This window comes from Euprymna scolopes, chromosome 38, assembly GCF_053919585.1.
Source record: "Euprymna scolopes isolate OS-2025 chromosome 38, ASM5391958v1, whole genome shotgun sequence".
NCBI classification, from domain to species: Eukaryota; Metazoa; Mollusca; class Cephalopoda; order Sepiida; family Sepiolidae; genus Euprymna; species Euprymna scolopes.
This window is the reverse complement of record NC_136519.1, coordinates 57,880,132-57,896,918: the sequence shown is the minus strand read 5'-3', so window position 1 is coordinate 57,896,918 and position 16,787 is coordinate 57,880,132.

Here is a 16,787-nt window from a genome sequence, read left to right as displayed (position 1 = left end):
AGTTAACAAATTTACCGAATTTCCATTACTAACGATTACTATATTGTCCAATTTCTACTGTACACTCTTTAACCCTTATCCTCGAGTGGTCTCTTAGCCTTGATAAGTAGTGATGCCTATGTAAAAAATGTCAGATATTTTATGATGCAATGCTGATCACTCGCGATTGACTTTCTAATATAATTGTGATTTACCACGTCTAACTTGACTGAAGGGCGATAATGCCGCTGAACAGCTGCTATGTATAGATGCCTATGAGTTAAGTCCTCTGGTAAACGTAACGAAGGTTCCTACTTAATATTAAACACTAGTTTTTTAATTAAATTCTTATTGAGTTATCTGTGTAGCGTTAACATAGCAACCGAAACCAAAGTGCGATAATCTCTTTGACTGTCGGGAAGAATTTCTGTGGCGTAAAATAGAATCACTTATTTTGAACATCTTTAACAACAACTGAAATTTTAGCTTCATTTCAGTTAAGAAGTGAAAGAGATGTGTATGACGAAAGATCTTATTGTTTTAATATAATTTAGAATTAGTTTTCTTTAAGCATTCAGCAAACACTCTGTCTCCACCCGAGCAGTGCCGAGTTACGGTTAATGCACACACACACACACACACACACATATACATATACACACACACATATATATATATATATATATATATATATATATTAGTAGCAAGCTAATTAAATTAATGCTTTTCCAAGTACAACTTTTACTTATGTTTAGAGACAGTAAATAAATTATTTTCTTTTTGCGTCGTATTTCAACCATTTTCTCCAATTGATTTCATCATATTTCTGTCTTTTTCTTTGGAAAATGTTTCCTAATTTACCATTTTTCTGAAAATATCCGATACTCTCAGACTTCAATTATATTTTTGCTATTCTTCCATAGACACACACACACACACACACACACACACACACACACACACACGCGGGTATATATATGTATGCACACAAACACACACATACACATATATATATGTGTGTGTATATATATATATATATATATATATATATATATATATATATATAGATAGATAGATAGAGAGAGAGAGAGAGAGAGAGAGAAAGAAAGAATGAGAAAGAGAATATTTTTAAAAGAATATATATATATATTGATATTTTCTCTGACCGGCGATGTTTTTCTAAATACAGAAATTATGATAAGGATGAAATATGTACTAGCTGACAACCCAGCGCAGCGTGAAATTTCATTATAATTTGTGTGTTTTCTTTTTTTCGAACTCTAGCAACACTTTTAATGCATTTAATGCTTTCGTACAATATGTATTCCAAATGTATACGATTAATGAACACAAGTTGGTACATTAACCACCAAGTTTAATTGCTGTTTTATAAATTTCCTGAAAGTACAAAACGATTACGAGGGTCTAATATACTTTGTATTTAAAAAGAAGTGAGTCTGACTCCAGTACTTATCCATCTACTGTTTACGTCATATAATGCCATGTCTATTCTGATTATCCATTTATTTTTTCTTGCTTAGAACGTTGATAGATTGGATAAATTTGTATTCACTTTCACCGATGACAACGTCGCCCAGAAGAAAAGTAACATTCTATATGTATCTATCGCACTTTTAATATATCCAATTATATACTTTTTTTAAAATAAACATCAACTTATTTATTTCTTACAATTACATGCATATCGTAATACTGCGTTGCATGATTTGATTCTATCTAAAATTTGAAAATATTGTGATTAGTGTTTTGCAATGTTGCAATTTTGAAAGCGACCGTCAGACTGCAGGAATGTTCGCCTATTCTTATGCATGCATGCAGCGGCCTTGCTGTTCTAACAGCATACGCGACCACGTCTCTTCAAATTGTAGAGCCATGGTAATCTCGGGAAGACAAGTAAAGACGGTAGTTTCCTCCGTTGCTTTCCCTCTTGATTCGGGGGTGTATCTTCCTCTTGTGAGTTAAACGCGCCCTAAGATACCAACCTAGATTTTTTTACGATTTTGCGCGGTATATACAGCGCCTAGCATTCTCAAATGTTTACCCATCTGGTACTGGCCAGGCCGATCGTTGCTTAACTTTGGTGATATGGCGAGAACTAGTATGTCAACGTGATTGTACCGTATATAATTCTTATAATATATTTAATATTCTTAGATGTTTAATTCATTAATTTGAGGATTCTCTCAAACACAATGCTGAGAAATATTATATATAATATCGCAAATTTGTATACTGAAAAAAAAATGGATGATATTAGTTATTGTCACGCTTGAACAAATAGCATTATAATATTATAAATTGTGATGTGTGCGTACATTTCTCAGAATATAAACGCATGCGGTTTAATCTGAGGTTAATAGCGTGCTTGCCATATTAAGTTGTTCCGTGCTTACATTTGTTAGTGCGTAAGTGTTTTTTGTCGAGCAAGTAGTGATTACAGAGCTTCACTTTTAAACAAACAAAAAAAGAAAACATTATAAAACAATAACAATCAAAGGTCTGCTTCCGTTCATATGTGTGGTAATGAGTGTTTTGTCAAAACAATTGAGTTGTGTTATTTCTTTTAAAACCGGCCTTCAGTAATTCCTCAACCTTTTCTATTAATTTGAACGCTGTTGATACGTTTAATGTGTCGATGCAATTTCCTTTCTTTTAATACTTTGTGTTGTTTTAGAACATGTTAGCCATTTGAAGGAATTATTTTGAGAAATAATTTTTTCATAATAAAACAATAATCGGTGATTGCGCATTATAAATTAGCATATAAAACAATGAAAATAATACATTTTAAGTATTATTACGTATTTATGTGGTATGTCAAAATTAGAAAACATTCCCGAAAACAAATAATCGAGAAAAATAATAATAATAAATAAAAATAAAGTATCGTACTTCCACCATCTTCGAATTTGAAATCGCGGAAAAGAAAAGAAAAAAGTTGGCGTGTCATACTCATTACACTTAATAGAAGAAACATTTTAGTAGTTTCAAGAGATTAACACTGAATTATTCGATAAATTTTTATTTTGTCTTGTGATTATTTCCCTACTAGATCATTTTTCGTATTTTCTTTTAAATTTCTCCTTAAATGACTCATGAGAAAGTTCACATGTTTTTACTTGAAATGCATTTATTCATTTATTTTTAGACATCCACTTATAATACGCAACACAAAATACTATATTCACAATAATGAAAAACTAAATAAACTGTAATTCACTTACGTATCTCCGAAAACAATTGCTCAGTTGAGGTACGTAAAATCAAACCAGTATTAGTCCTGTGCAGTTTACGCCGGCTTTCCTCGAAAAATATCTCACATTTACAACGGTTCTTAGCTACATTGTTAAGCGGAAGTTGGCATATAGCGGATGGCATTCTTTACTCATCATCGTCATCATCTCGTTCTGTGCTTCACGTCACTTAACTTCGGTGATCTAATGAGAATTTGAGCGCGAACGCGATTGTTTTATGAAATACCTTGTAAAATAAAACTTATATATATATATATATATATATATATATATATATATATATATATATATATATCTGTGTGTGTGTGTGTGTGTGTGTGTATTTTGGCAGCAGGTTATTATTCAGACGCGTCTGGTTAAACACGACGCAGTTATTCTTTTTTTCGATCTTAATGGATAATTTTTCAATTTTTTCGGGCGGTCTTTTTAATTTCCGTAGGTAACTTATACAGAATGACGCCCAAATATTGTTGTTCGGCCATATTCTTCTTGAACGCTTTCTATCGGTGCATCCGATTATCGTCAAGAGCGGTTGTTGTTTTCGTTTTGTTTTAGTGTAATTATGATTTTTTTCATTTTCGTTTTTAATTGGCTATAAAGGTGGGTGCTGGAGGGTTGACGATAATCGGATTCACCGATAGAAAGCTTTCGGGAAGAAAATGGCCGAACAACAATATTTGGACGTCATTCTGTATATATATATATATATATATATATATATATATATATATATATATATATATATATATATATATATAAAACGATTGCATAAATTCCTCTCTGGACCAAATAACTGTAGGTTTGCAATAACAAATGCCACATATAAATTTATTATGTGTAAACTATTATCCACCATCTTATCTAACTTTAAACACAATTTTAGGCATATTTATTCGTTATAATTAAATCCTACTTCATATTCTAGGCGAAACATCACCAGTATCACAAATATCTTTAGAGGAAGCAATTCGTATTTTTTTCCTCTAATTCTTGTGACTTCCCATCATACACAGTAATCACTGGGAAGAAGTACACATTATTACTATACTGACATTGTACACTTCGTAATTGGATCAAAAACTGATACGCAAACATTTTCCATTTTCCATTACAAATAAACCATTTGTCCCTTCTAAAATTCCCTTACTTCCCATTGGCTGAGACCTGACAAACCGATTATTCGGAAATAAACTCTTCACATAAACGAACACGCTCGACATTCAAAATATGGTTGGTCACTCTACACGACGCAGCCCTTAAAAATAAATTAATCTAAATACAACAATATCAACCTCCTTTTATCAGAAATTTTAGTACCGATACACTAACACGTACATATGTACGAATTGAATATTCGGAACAACCACACCCTCACAAAAAACGCCCTGAAAACAAAATACGTTACATTTACGTTTAACCGTGTTTACGATTTACGTTTTCCAAGTGGCGATTTTTTCATTCTACTTTGCTTAATTACAGGCCGTTTGATTTTTATTTTAAAATATTCATAGTTTTTTTATAACCCCAAACAGTTCTACCCCCCCCCCAAATTTTCTATACTTTTAACCCTATATTTGCTGCATATACGTTATATCCTTATTTATTCTACAAATGCGACCTCTTCGTTGTGAGTTTACTTCTCTTGGAAAAGACAGTTGTCTCGCTCAGAACTATGACAAATTCGGGGATGCTGAAAATGAATATCACATTTCAATTTGTTTTCATGATATGAAGAAATTACTAGGTGACTAGAAAGTGGGTGCTCATTTTACGTTAAATTTATATAGGAAACTGATCCACAACTTTCTGAAAAAGTCATTTCTTTATATCATGAAAACTACTTGTCTGCATCAAATTGAAATGTGACATTCGTTTTAAGCACAACCGAAAACCTGTAAAAATTCGCCATTTTAAAGTTTTGGGGGAGTTGGAAAGAAACTTAACATTGACAATTTTTTCATAACACCAAACAGTAGTACATCTTCCCCCCACAAGAAAAACACATGTACCATAGCCTGCACCTCGTATTTGCTTTATAGGTGCTATATACTTACTTATTCTACATACGCTACCCCTCCTTTATATGTTTGCTTTTACACGAGTTGTCATTTTTTTTTTTGAAGAAAATATACTTTCTTTTCTTACCTTCAATTTAACACTTTCCTAGAAAAATGACGAATTTTATAGGTTAATATTGATAAAGAAAATATTATTTATATTTGACGGATGCAAGTACTTTACGACATATACCGCCCTCCTCGCGCAATTATTCCCCCCACCCCCACGAAAATATGAACATACCTGAACCCAATATTTTATGCACGAAGGTTACAAACTTAATAATTTACATGAGAGAACATTATTTGTTATATGCTTGCATTTACACCAGCGATTATAAAGGTTACATTTTTTTTTTTTAATTCAATTTTCACCCCAAACAAGGCACAGTGCCACTTTGAAGCAGGGGGCTACTATTAGGGAATTAATTAGCGGGGTCATTATGAAGGGAGAAGAGTAGAAAGATGTTTGTTAACATTACACTTGAACTTCTGCATATCATTGCAGTTGGGAAAGCAGAATCCCGGAAGGGAGTTCCAAAGACCCGCAGTTCTGGGGAAGAAACTATTGGAGTAAAAGGCTTTCTTGCACCTAGGGATCTCCACTGTAAAGGGATGAGACTTAGTAGCTTGTCGGGTTTGTCGGGGGTAGTTACGTCGGGGAGGTACAAGTGTTTGCAGTTCGTCAGAGCATTCACCATTAAAGTATTTGTAGAACAGGCAGAGGGATGCAACATCTCGTCGATGGGACAGAGGTTGAAGCCCTAATGACAGTTCAGGACCTATCAGGTTTGCGACTCTTTTTTGAACCCTGTCCAGGAGCGAGAGACAAGCAGCAGATGCACCAGCCCAGATGTGACAACAGTACTCCATCCATGGGCGAATGGTTGCCTTATAGAGGTATAGGATACTGGCAGGCGTAAGTAGTTTTCTAGCACGGTAGAGGGAGCCAACCTTCCTTGCAGCAGCCTTGGCAATGCTCTCAATGTATCTATTCCAGTTCATATTCCCTGTAAACGTTAGGCCGAGGAGTTTAAAAGAAGTACTTTCAGGCAATGTGTTCTTGGCCATTGCTATTGGTGGTAGAGAAGGTTTCTTGTAGTTATTGAAGGAAACAAGCTTAGTCTTAGCAGCATTGAATGAGACCAACCATTTTTGTCCCCATTCCACTACGGATTGGAGGTCATCCTCTAGTGTTTCTGCCATTTTCTTGGATATGTGTTCATTTGTTTTCCCCTCATATCTGTTATAGAGAGTGGTGTCATCGGCAAATATACCCATCTCCGAAACAATATTATCAGGGAGGTCGTTTATGAATATCAGGAACAATAGAGGTCCAAGGATAGACCCCTGAGGCACTCCCGCATTTATGTCATATTGTTTGGATGTACGTCCGTCGAGGACAACTTTGATTTTTCTATTACTTAAGAAGGATTTAATTACGTTATGAATTCTTCCAGTGATTCCATATAGTCTAATTTTCCTTAGAAGACCATCGTGCCATACCCTGTCAAAAGCCTTAGATATATCAAGGGCTACCGCTCTACCCTCCCCTGTTTTATCCAATGAACGGTATATACGTTCAGAAACTACAGTTAAGATATCTGCCGTTGAACGGGCTTGCCTGAATCCATATTGTTTGTCAGTCAAGAGTTTAGCAGCTGTTAGGTGCTGGACTAGGGCTTGATTAACTAAGGACTCAAATATTTTGGCGAAAAGTGGGAGGAGGCTAATGGGGCGATAATTTAGTGGGTCAGTTCTTTCACCAGAATTCTTGAAGACTGGTACCACAGAGGCGGTTTTCCAGCAGTCGGGAAAACAAGATTCGTTAAGGCATTTATTGTAAAGTTTGGACAGAACTGGAGCAACCTCGGCAGAGCATTTTTTTAATAGCACAGCCGGGATGAGATCTGGTCCACATGCTTTAGAGGTGTCTAGGTTTTTTATAATAGCATGTACCTGAGAAGGGGTGATTTTTAAATCGTCAAGTGTGGCGTCTGTTCGCAGAGGAAAATCAGGGAGTGAGTGGTGTACCGAGTTCAATGTGGAGTTTGAGGCAAACCGACTGGCAAGCAGATTAGCCTTGTCAGTTGCCGTGCAAGCAACCTCATGATTGTTTGTTAGTGGGGGAATAATTGACTGTCCATTATTAACTACGCTGTTGTAGATTTTCCAAAAATCCCGGGTTCCTAATTTCTGTGCTTCGATGCGCTTTCTGGTGGTTTCAGAGTAATCTGACTTAGCTGTGTCTATCACTCTCTTACAATTATTTCTAGCTTCTATAAACTTCTGTTTATTTGAGCTGGACTTATGTCGGTTGAATCTGCGGAACGCATGCTGCCTTTGACAAATGGCAGCTGCACAAGCAGAAGTAAACCATTGGGGGGAGTGGGGCTTGCTATAGTATTTCCGTGCGGGAACATGTGCTTCAATAGCAGTTTTGAACCATTCAGTTGTCTCATTTGCACACTGTTCCGCTGGAAGAGTAAAGATATTTTGCCATGGGGCATCTCTGATGAGCTCCCTGATGGCTTCCCAATCAGCCTTTTTGTAATACCTCGTTGTTTTGAGTAGTGGGTCTTCAGTTTTAGGGCGAGAATTTAGGCTGATTTCTACCATTATCACAGCGTGATCAGCATTCCCGAGTGGGCTATGGGCATTTGTTGTACAGTCATTGGGAACTGTTGTCAGAAAGAGATCTAGAAGTGAGGCATGTTGATCGTGCTGGTCTGGGAAACGTGTCAGAAATGTAACCATCTGATATAGGGAATGAGATACAGAGAAGCTATATGTGGCGCTACCAGCTACGTCTGTGTGATTTGAGAATCCTAGCCAGTTACTGTGGTGGACATTGAAGTCACCAAATACATGTATTTGTGCGCTAGTATCGAGGGAGAGTGCTATATCTATGCTGTCTGAGACTTTGTTTATTAGGGTACAGTTTTGGTGTGAGGGAGAGCGGTAGAGAAAATATAAGTAGCTAATATTGTGTTGCATATTTAGTCTGAAGCACATAAAGGCCTGGCCCTCTGATTCTAGTTTTATTTCTCTAGTTAGGGGGAGGGTGTTTCGAATATAGACTCCAAGTCCATGCATATGTCTGTCCGAGTCCTTACGGTAGAGTGGGAGATAACCAGGCATGTTAAAGTGGTTAGAGGGTATGGAGGAGTGAAGGTTAGTTTCACTTAATGCTAAGATATCCGGGGTGTTTACAAGGAGAAATGACTCAACATCATCTAAGTTAGTTCTAAGCCCGCGGATATTAGTAAATGCAAGCCTCAAGGGAGGAGGCAGGTTGGTTTTCTTTGAGTTTGGTCCTGGTTTAAACGTAACTTTTGCTTGAGCTGTCATTTCATTTTATTTTATTTAAAAGTTTCAGTTAGGGTGGATGAGTGAGGGGGTGCTGGACAAGTAGTTGTGCAGAATACCAGACATGCAATACAAGTAGACCATCAGCTGTCCTCACCCACAGGATTGTGGCCTCAGGAAAGCCCACCGGGGATGAGTGCAGGGTCCCTTTCCATGCGCGACATGGCACTACAAACATCCCGATAGTTTACAACTGTTGATGGAGCAGCCGCTCTAAGCGCTACCAAAGAGTTAGGTCTCCTGTACTATCAGTCGGAAACAGCAGCCAGGAACTGTCAATCCGGTACCCTCAATCCATTAGGCAAAGCCAGCCCAGTCCAACTGCACTGACATATATGGCACTGAAGCACCCCACTGTGTCCAGTTTAGGGGGATGGGATGTGGCAGGAGTGGGGAAAAGCGGCGTTCATTACCCTAGTCAGGAAACAAGGTCAACCACTGGGTGATTCAAGCGAGTCCCTGTGATAGTACCTCTACGCCTGGCCAATAGGCAAAGAAGGAGTATGAAAGCCGAGCGATAGACAGAGTCTATCTCCTCCTTAAGCAGTTTAGGTTTGCCAACCGGTTATTTGTTTGAGTCACCAGCTCTAGGAAGGTTGTCATCCAGGACTGAAGAGACCTCCCTCCCCTAGGTTTAGTTTCAGAGTTTTCCTTCTCCTAGACGGATGGCCTGGGAAGACCTACGGGTCCATCAGCTCCGAGGGGGTTCGCCCCGCGCCTGGGTCCTAATCCAGGTATTTCTGCGACCCCGCATGGGTAGTTAATATTTATTGGTTATTTAGGTTTATATCTCCTGGAAAAATCGGGCATTTAGGTTAGCTTCTTCAGAAGATTTTCACTCCTCAAGTGTGGTTTAAAAAGGGCATTATTATGCTGTCCATTTTCATTTATACTGAGAGAGGGTATACGTAAAAATTCATGCAGTGGATGCAGTTAAATTTGCTACAGTATTGGATCGAGAGAGTCGAGTTAATGTATGGTTAGATATAGTTTTGTAAGTTTAGCAATGTATGGTTAGATATGGTTTAGTAGGTTTAGGAATGTATGGTTAGATATGGTTTAGTAGGTTTAGGATTAGGATAAAGTGTTAGAGTATGATCTACTTTCTGTTAGAAATTCTGATTTGGTGCCCAAACCCGACATTTAGTAAGACTGAAATATTAGATATGCTCAGTATAGAGACAAGAGAACATTTGATATGGAGTACAGTTATACCTGATAGATATAGGTTATTGCATATTCTGTAAGTATAGTTAAAGTATAGATGGATGGATAAGTAGTATTGTATACGAATGCATGGAATTTTAGACAATTTGAGTAAGTTGCCTTTAGACTACAACTAAGGAGAATGACTTCGCCTTTCTCTTAATATCCGGAAGTTTTTATTTCAATGAGTACCGGTTTAGTTTGTGTAATAATTATTGCAATACTATCTCTTAATAAAGAGATATTAATGGTTACTGTTCATTATAGATTACTTTAAGTCAATGTATTGGGCTAAGGCTAGTAAGTATTTACTTAGAAGCTTGGTTATGGGTTGGGAGTTATAATCGGGAGCATGCCTAGGAAATTTTAGGTGTTAATGGGTATCGATTTACGAGTTTGTTAAGGTCAAGGGCGGAGAGCAAGGACCCATCTAAGTTACGTGAGACGGATTTGTTTAGTGTCAACTTAGGAAGTAGAGCAGATTTGATTTGTTAGTGATCAGGAGAAAGAGAATTTAAGTAAAAAATAATAAGGTTTGTCATGCAAAACAGACAAGGCAGTCATCTTGGAGGTAAAGTATCTATAGGAGGTACTTGCTTAGTATACAAGCAGCAGTATTTTGTAGTTTGGAGAGGAATTTTAGGTACAATAGTTTCATGACTTATTGCACAAGTCCGTAGTCAAGGTGAGGGACGATGTACTTCTAATATTGAAACTGGGTTTATCTAATTTTAAAAGTAGTTGACTAGAGTGTTATTAGGTGTTCTACTTAGCTTAGGGATAGAATAAAGATTTAAGGTAATATTCAGGGTGATATAAGCAATTTCATGAGGATTGGATATATGATCACTGGATGTTGAACTGCTCAGGAGGATTCTTGTATCAATTAAGAAGGATGTCTTGGTGATATAAGATTTGAGAAATTAAGAGTCTGGGGATACAGAGAGCTTTGAGCCGATGAGGATTCAGTATAGGCGATTGTATATAGGTAACAAAGGTGGTTTAGTTTAGTACGCACGTATTGTACATATTAAGTATACTGCTTCAGTTCAATCCTCTAACGCAAAGGAAAATCCGTTTGCATTCCGGTTTGCAATTTTGTCAAGAGGGGAAATTTAAAAACAGCTTATCTAATTGTTGATGATATCAGTTTATAGACAATAGTACAGACTGATAAATTGTTGTGTAAGGCATAAGAGCCCCTCATCTTCAGATGAGATGATGGATCACGAGCATAAGTTCGGAGCAGGGATCCGGAAAGGAAATGGCAGTGTACAAGCAAGGGGGGGGGTCACTGATGTTTATTAACTTTTTATTTTTATTTTTTTTCTTAAAAAAAAAAAAAAAAATTTTTTTTTCGATGGCTGATTATATTAAGTATCGTACTTAAATAAAGTTTTCATGTCCTCTAAATAACTTAGCATAATTTCTTTTTTTACCGAGTTTGTCTTTACTATAGCATTGACTTATTAATTAAGTGACATGGCATTGTAAGCGGCGAAATAGTCTATTTAAGTGAAGAAAAGTTATCGGTTACAATATGCCTGAAAATGGAAAGAATATTAGCTTTAAATTATATGCGAACAGTTAGGAATTTTACTTAGCTTTGTTTTTTTTTCTTGGATACTCGAGGCTAAAAAGCATGGTGGTCGTTTCACTTGGCCTCATACGGTCAAATGGCACTTGTGGTACCAAGATGCTATCTAATTAGGGAGACGGTGTGGGCTGATTTAGAGGGAGGGGGGGTCACTTAGTGAAAAGTGTTCCATTTGGCGGCGCGACATATTTCTTTACATGTGTATCGTTTTTAGAGGTATTAATGTTAACAATTGAATACGCGTTTCAAACAAATATGATGGAAATAAAATATTAATAGATATAACGTAAAAATAATAGCATATATAACGTACAAGGTGAAAAGCGGATAAAACTGAAAAGGAAATGTGCAGTTGAAAAGTACAGCTTTAGGAAAGAATTTAAGTAATATTCACCGTAAGGATTCGTTGAAATAAGTTTTAACCGTCGTGAAGGAAAACCATCAATAAATTGAGAATCATAGAGTTTTAGGTTTAATTCAATAAATCTAATTATTTATGTTTTTTTTTTTTAATATATGCAATAATTGAACATGCAATAAGTCTGGATTTATAACACGGTGGAAATGATATTTAAATAAGGTTTTCATGTCCTCTAAATAACTTAGCATAATTTCTTTTTTTACCGAGTTTGTCTTTACTATAGCATTGACTTATTAATTAAGTGACATGGCATTGTAAGCGGCGAAATAGTCTATTTAAGTGAAGAAAAGTTATCGGTTACAATATGCCTGAAAATGGAAAGAATATTAGCTTTAAATTATATGCGAACAGTTAGGAATTTTACTTAGCTTTGTTTTTTTTTCTTGGATACTCGAGGCTAAAAAGCATGGTGGTCGTTTCACTTGGCCTCATACGGTCAAATGGCACTTGTGGTACCAAGATGCTATCTAATTAGGGAGACGGTGTGGGCTGATTTAGAGGGGGGGGGGGTCACTTAGTGAAAAGTGTTCCATTTGGCGGCGCGACATATTTCTTTACATGTGTATCGTTTTTAGAGGTATTAATGTTAACAATTGAATACGCGTTTCAAACAAATATGATGGAAATAAACATTTGGGAAAATTTGTTGAAAACCTAACCCCCCACTCACAAAAATGGGGTGTCTATTCCGAAAGCTGTTCTTAACATAGGGAGGTTGGCGGTGTCTATTCTGAAAGCCGTCAGGAACATGAGGAAGCTGGAGGTTGGGGAACAACAACAGCCGTACTTTAATTTTTACGAGGGGGGTGCTTCCACCAGGCAACGCCGGTTAACGGGTCCTGCTAGTAGCAAATAATGTATTCATAAAAAGTAATTTATGAATGAAATTATGTCCATTATGATTATTTTTAGTTTATTAAGATATATGTATTCTTAATTCGTTATATTCTATTTATCTCGCTTAAAATTAGTTGGCTATTTCTCATGTGTATTAAAACAGCATTAACATAATCCCCAGCCACATCGATATAGAAAGTGCGAGCCACCTGATATCCAGCTGCGTGTGACAACTACTATGTGACACAGGAGAGTATGTAAATATCTGCACTGAACGATCTGTGAAAAGTTGAATATCGTATGCAGCAGCAGGTCCTGGGAAGATATAACAGAAAGAATACTTGGAAATAAGTTTTCATACACCATCCACTATGACTATGCAATTCCTACAGCTACGCAGCTAGAAAACACATCTATTAAACTTGACATGGTGATATAGGAAAAGAAGGAGAAAGAAACAACCTTAGTAGAAGTTAGTGTCCTCAATGATGCTGACAGGGAAAATATAAACTAGATGCCAATGCCTAATGTACGGCATGAAAAGAAAATGGAATCAGAGGAAGATCCCCACCATTTCAGTAATTATAGAAACTATCGGACTCATAAAAAGAATACATACACACACACATATATATACATATATACACATATATATATACATACAGACACATATATATACATATACACACACATATATATACATATACACCCGCATATATATACATATGTATGTATGTGTACGTGTGTCAGTAACGAGTTCATTAAATGTATGCACTTAACTGTACGTCTCTTTATGTTCAAAAACAGTAGTTGTTTTCTTTTCAGTTATATTGTAAGTATTGTTAAATTGCGTCTAATTAGAACAATCGAAACATCCCAGAATAAGTGTTTAACATGTATTTTGTGTGATTTAAAAGCTTCAGAGAAACAAACGTTGACGAACATATATCTAGTACAATATTAGACGTTACTTTGTCATATTTTATTTTGAAACGTCATTATAATTATGTTGTAAAGATTGAAACAGCATTTTTATTAATAACCGCGCTGATTGAATAGTCGTATCTAACAAAATATGTCTCATTTCTATTCCCCATGAAACTTCGGCATCCAAGAAATATAAATGATTATGCCGGCCCGAAATGGCTTTCAAATATATTGATCTTGCTGGGATTTATCTTCGAATTATGATAGATACTTGGCGATAGGCAAGTGGTGTGATTATTGCTCGACTGAGCCTCGCTTTTCGATAAGGGCAATGTGCCCCATGGATTCGAACTTAAGACATGTTCGGATTCTTTTGCGAACATAGCTTGTGATCATTTGAGAGAAAATCAATAATTTCCCTTCGCGTGCTGGCAATCTATAACGATTTATGTTCGATCTATGGATCCATTATATCGACACGATAGCGAGAACACATAATTTCCCACCCTTTCCTTGGTGTGGCAGAGTCAGGGTCAACATGGTAGCTTAATTGTTTGGAACATTGTAACGAACAAGTTTCACACGAAGCACCGCCATTTAATTCAAAGTGTCCTATTGAATATTTAGCTGGGGTCGAAATCAGGATACTTCAGGATCTATTCTGCCACTGAATATGACAATGACGTGAATTACCAAATTATCACTAGACAATAGAAATTAGACAGTAAATAACATCTATTTGAGGTTGTCAGTCTGCAGTCCGTTTTAACGGCGTTTGTTTTTGCAGGGAGGTTACGCCGTTTTTTTCTGTGCCGCATGTTGTATTCCCAACTTGTTATCCATCTAATACTGACCAATTTCAACGTCGCTTATCTTTGATGATCTAGCTTGACAAGATTTGTAAATTAAGTAAATGTCTTAAACCATAAATGATATGGGAATTCATTACAACTAAACGTTCTGGTTTTGACACGAAAATGGATCTACAGGGTGGAACGATAGAGAAAAACATGACGGTTCAACGCTTGAAGGTAGAGCTCAACAAAATTTCTGGCCGTGGTTATGGTCTTTGGTGTGGTTTCAAGTGAGGGCCACATCATGCCATCTCACATCTTCGAAGATCTTTGAAAACCAACACCAAAGTGTACCTGGATGTGCTGAAAGTGTAGTGATCACCTGATGCAATTAGGTGGCCGTCGGCAGACCCTGGATGTGGTAACATGACTCGGCGTCGGACAGCAAGTCCAAAGAAGCCCAACCTTGACTCCAGAAGGAGTGCTACGACTTTGTACCCTTCTCTAACTCCCTCTTTTTTTTCCTCCGACCTGAACCCGCTATAATACTCTGTTCGGTTATACGTCGAGAACATCACCAAAATGACCTCCCACAACACCAAAGCTAGTCTGATCGCCGCTATCTGTTGAGTATTCGTCGAGCTTTCGTCGCCGCTTGAAAAAACGGCATACTTCCAGTTCCGGATCTGTATCGAGACAGTGATTGAGGCTGAAGGCGGGTACATTGAATAGATGTGAGCTCCACTACACAATCAAGTTACTTGAGTTAGTTTTCTTCAATAAAAATGTAAAAATAAAGCTGTAGTGTACTTTTCTTTATGGCGACAAACTTATCGTGCCACCCTGTAGCTCAAAATTTAAAAACTTGATGCGTTTTGATTTTTATTTGTTATTGTTTTCGCCTTAATTTAGACCCACATCGGTCGAACTTATGAAGTTCTCATTTATTGGTTAAATAGAGTATTTCGCTTACATACTAATTTACAAAATATATACTTACAAATTCATTTACAAATTTTCATATTCAATAATACCATATACCATAGGAATCAATAACGAACTTTTATTAATATTACTGGATTCAGAAATAAGGGATTCGAGAAACCCATTAATATGCGTTAAAATAAAACGAATTAAAGAAATATAAATAGCTCAAGCAATACAGTTTTAATCAATTTTTATAAACTTTTAATTTAAACGATGTTCGATAGTTAATAATGAAATATATTCTTTAGATGCCTCAAAAGTGATCTTTAATGATGCACTGCCCTCATTGTAGATTTCAGGTTCCACATCATATCGCCACTTACAGCAACCGAACTGATACCGGACGTGCCAGGTTATCTTCTTGAAAGTTATCAGCTACACGTGCTGACATTATTAATATTTCTATCACAAATCACAGTGTATTGCTTTATAGAGTTGAATTTTCTCTGTTACATTTGCACTCCTGTACATGAAATCATTTTTAAATCATATTCCCGTGGGAAAAAGTTGTTGATCACTGCTGATTACCTAAAATGTTTAGAATAATGTTTTATAATTTGTCATTGAATGAATAATTGTTTTTGTTTCTGCATTTTGATTCCCGATTCATCATACCTTAACTTTCTTGAATTTGGATGAACGCATTAACACAGGCAAAATACAATATTCTCAATAATTCTGCCTATCTAGACAACCATAGGTTTTGTTGTAGAATATAATCCATGGATATTTCAATACAATTCTTATTTTGATGTTTTCATTACGCCCAAGTAGAGATCAAATAGTGTTTTAGGGCATCTCGTATACGAATATAGAGCTCTGGCATATCGGCCGAAGTAAAAACAATACTTTCTGCTATGTACAAATTCTAACAATATCTCCAACAGATGACATAATAGCCAAGGATGCTACAGCAAAACCACTTTTAATTGATATGGAAATGTTGCATTCCAAAACCCCGTCTTTTAGCTTTGTGGATTTAATGGCAGACGCTCAGTCATCCGAGAACATGAACGGGCTGATCAGAAGCTTCTATAACCAAATTAGGCAACAAAATCGATCCAATCATATGTGAATATGGATAAAGGGGTCATTCGATGCAGTAGAGTCTTGTTGTCCCCTACTGCCCAACCAGAACTTGTGGAGTTCGATGAAAATGCAAATGATTTTGTAAATCAATGGAATCGTCGAAAATATAAGAATTCATTTCTCTCATAACAAGTATCGATAAATCTCTCAACTTACATTAATATTTCATTTATTTCAGCTTAGGATATCCTTACATATGATAAAAAGAATCCGATTATCCTAATAGGGAAATAACGCGAATATTCCTCT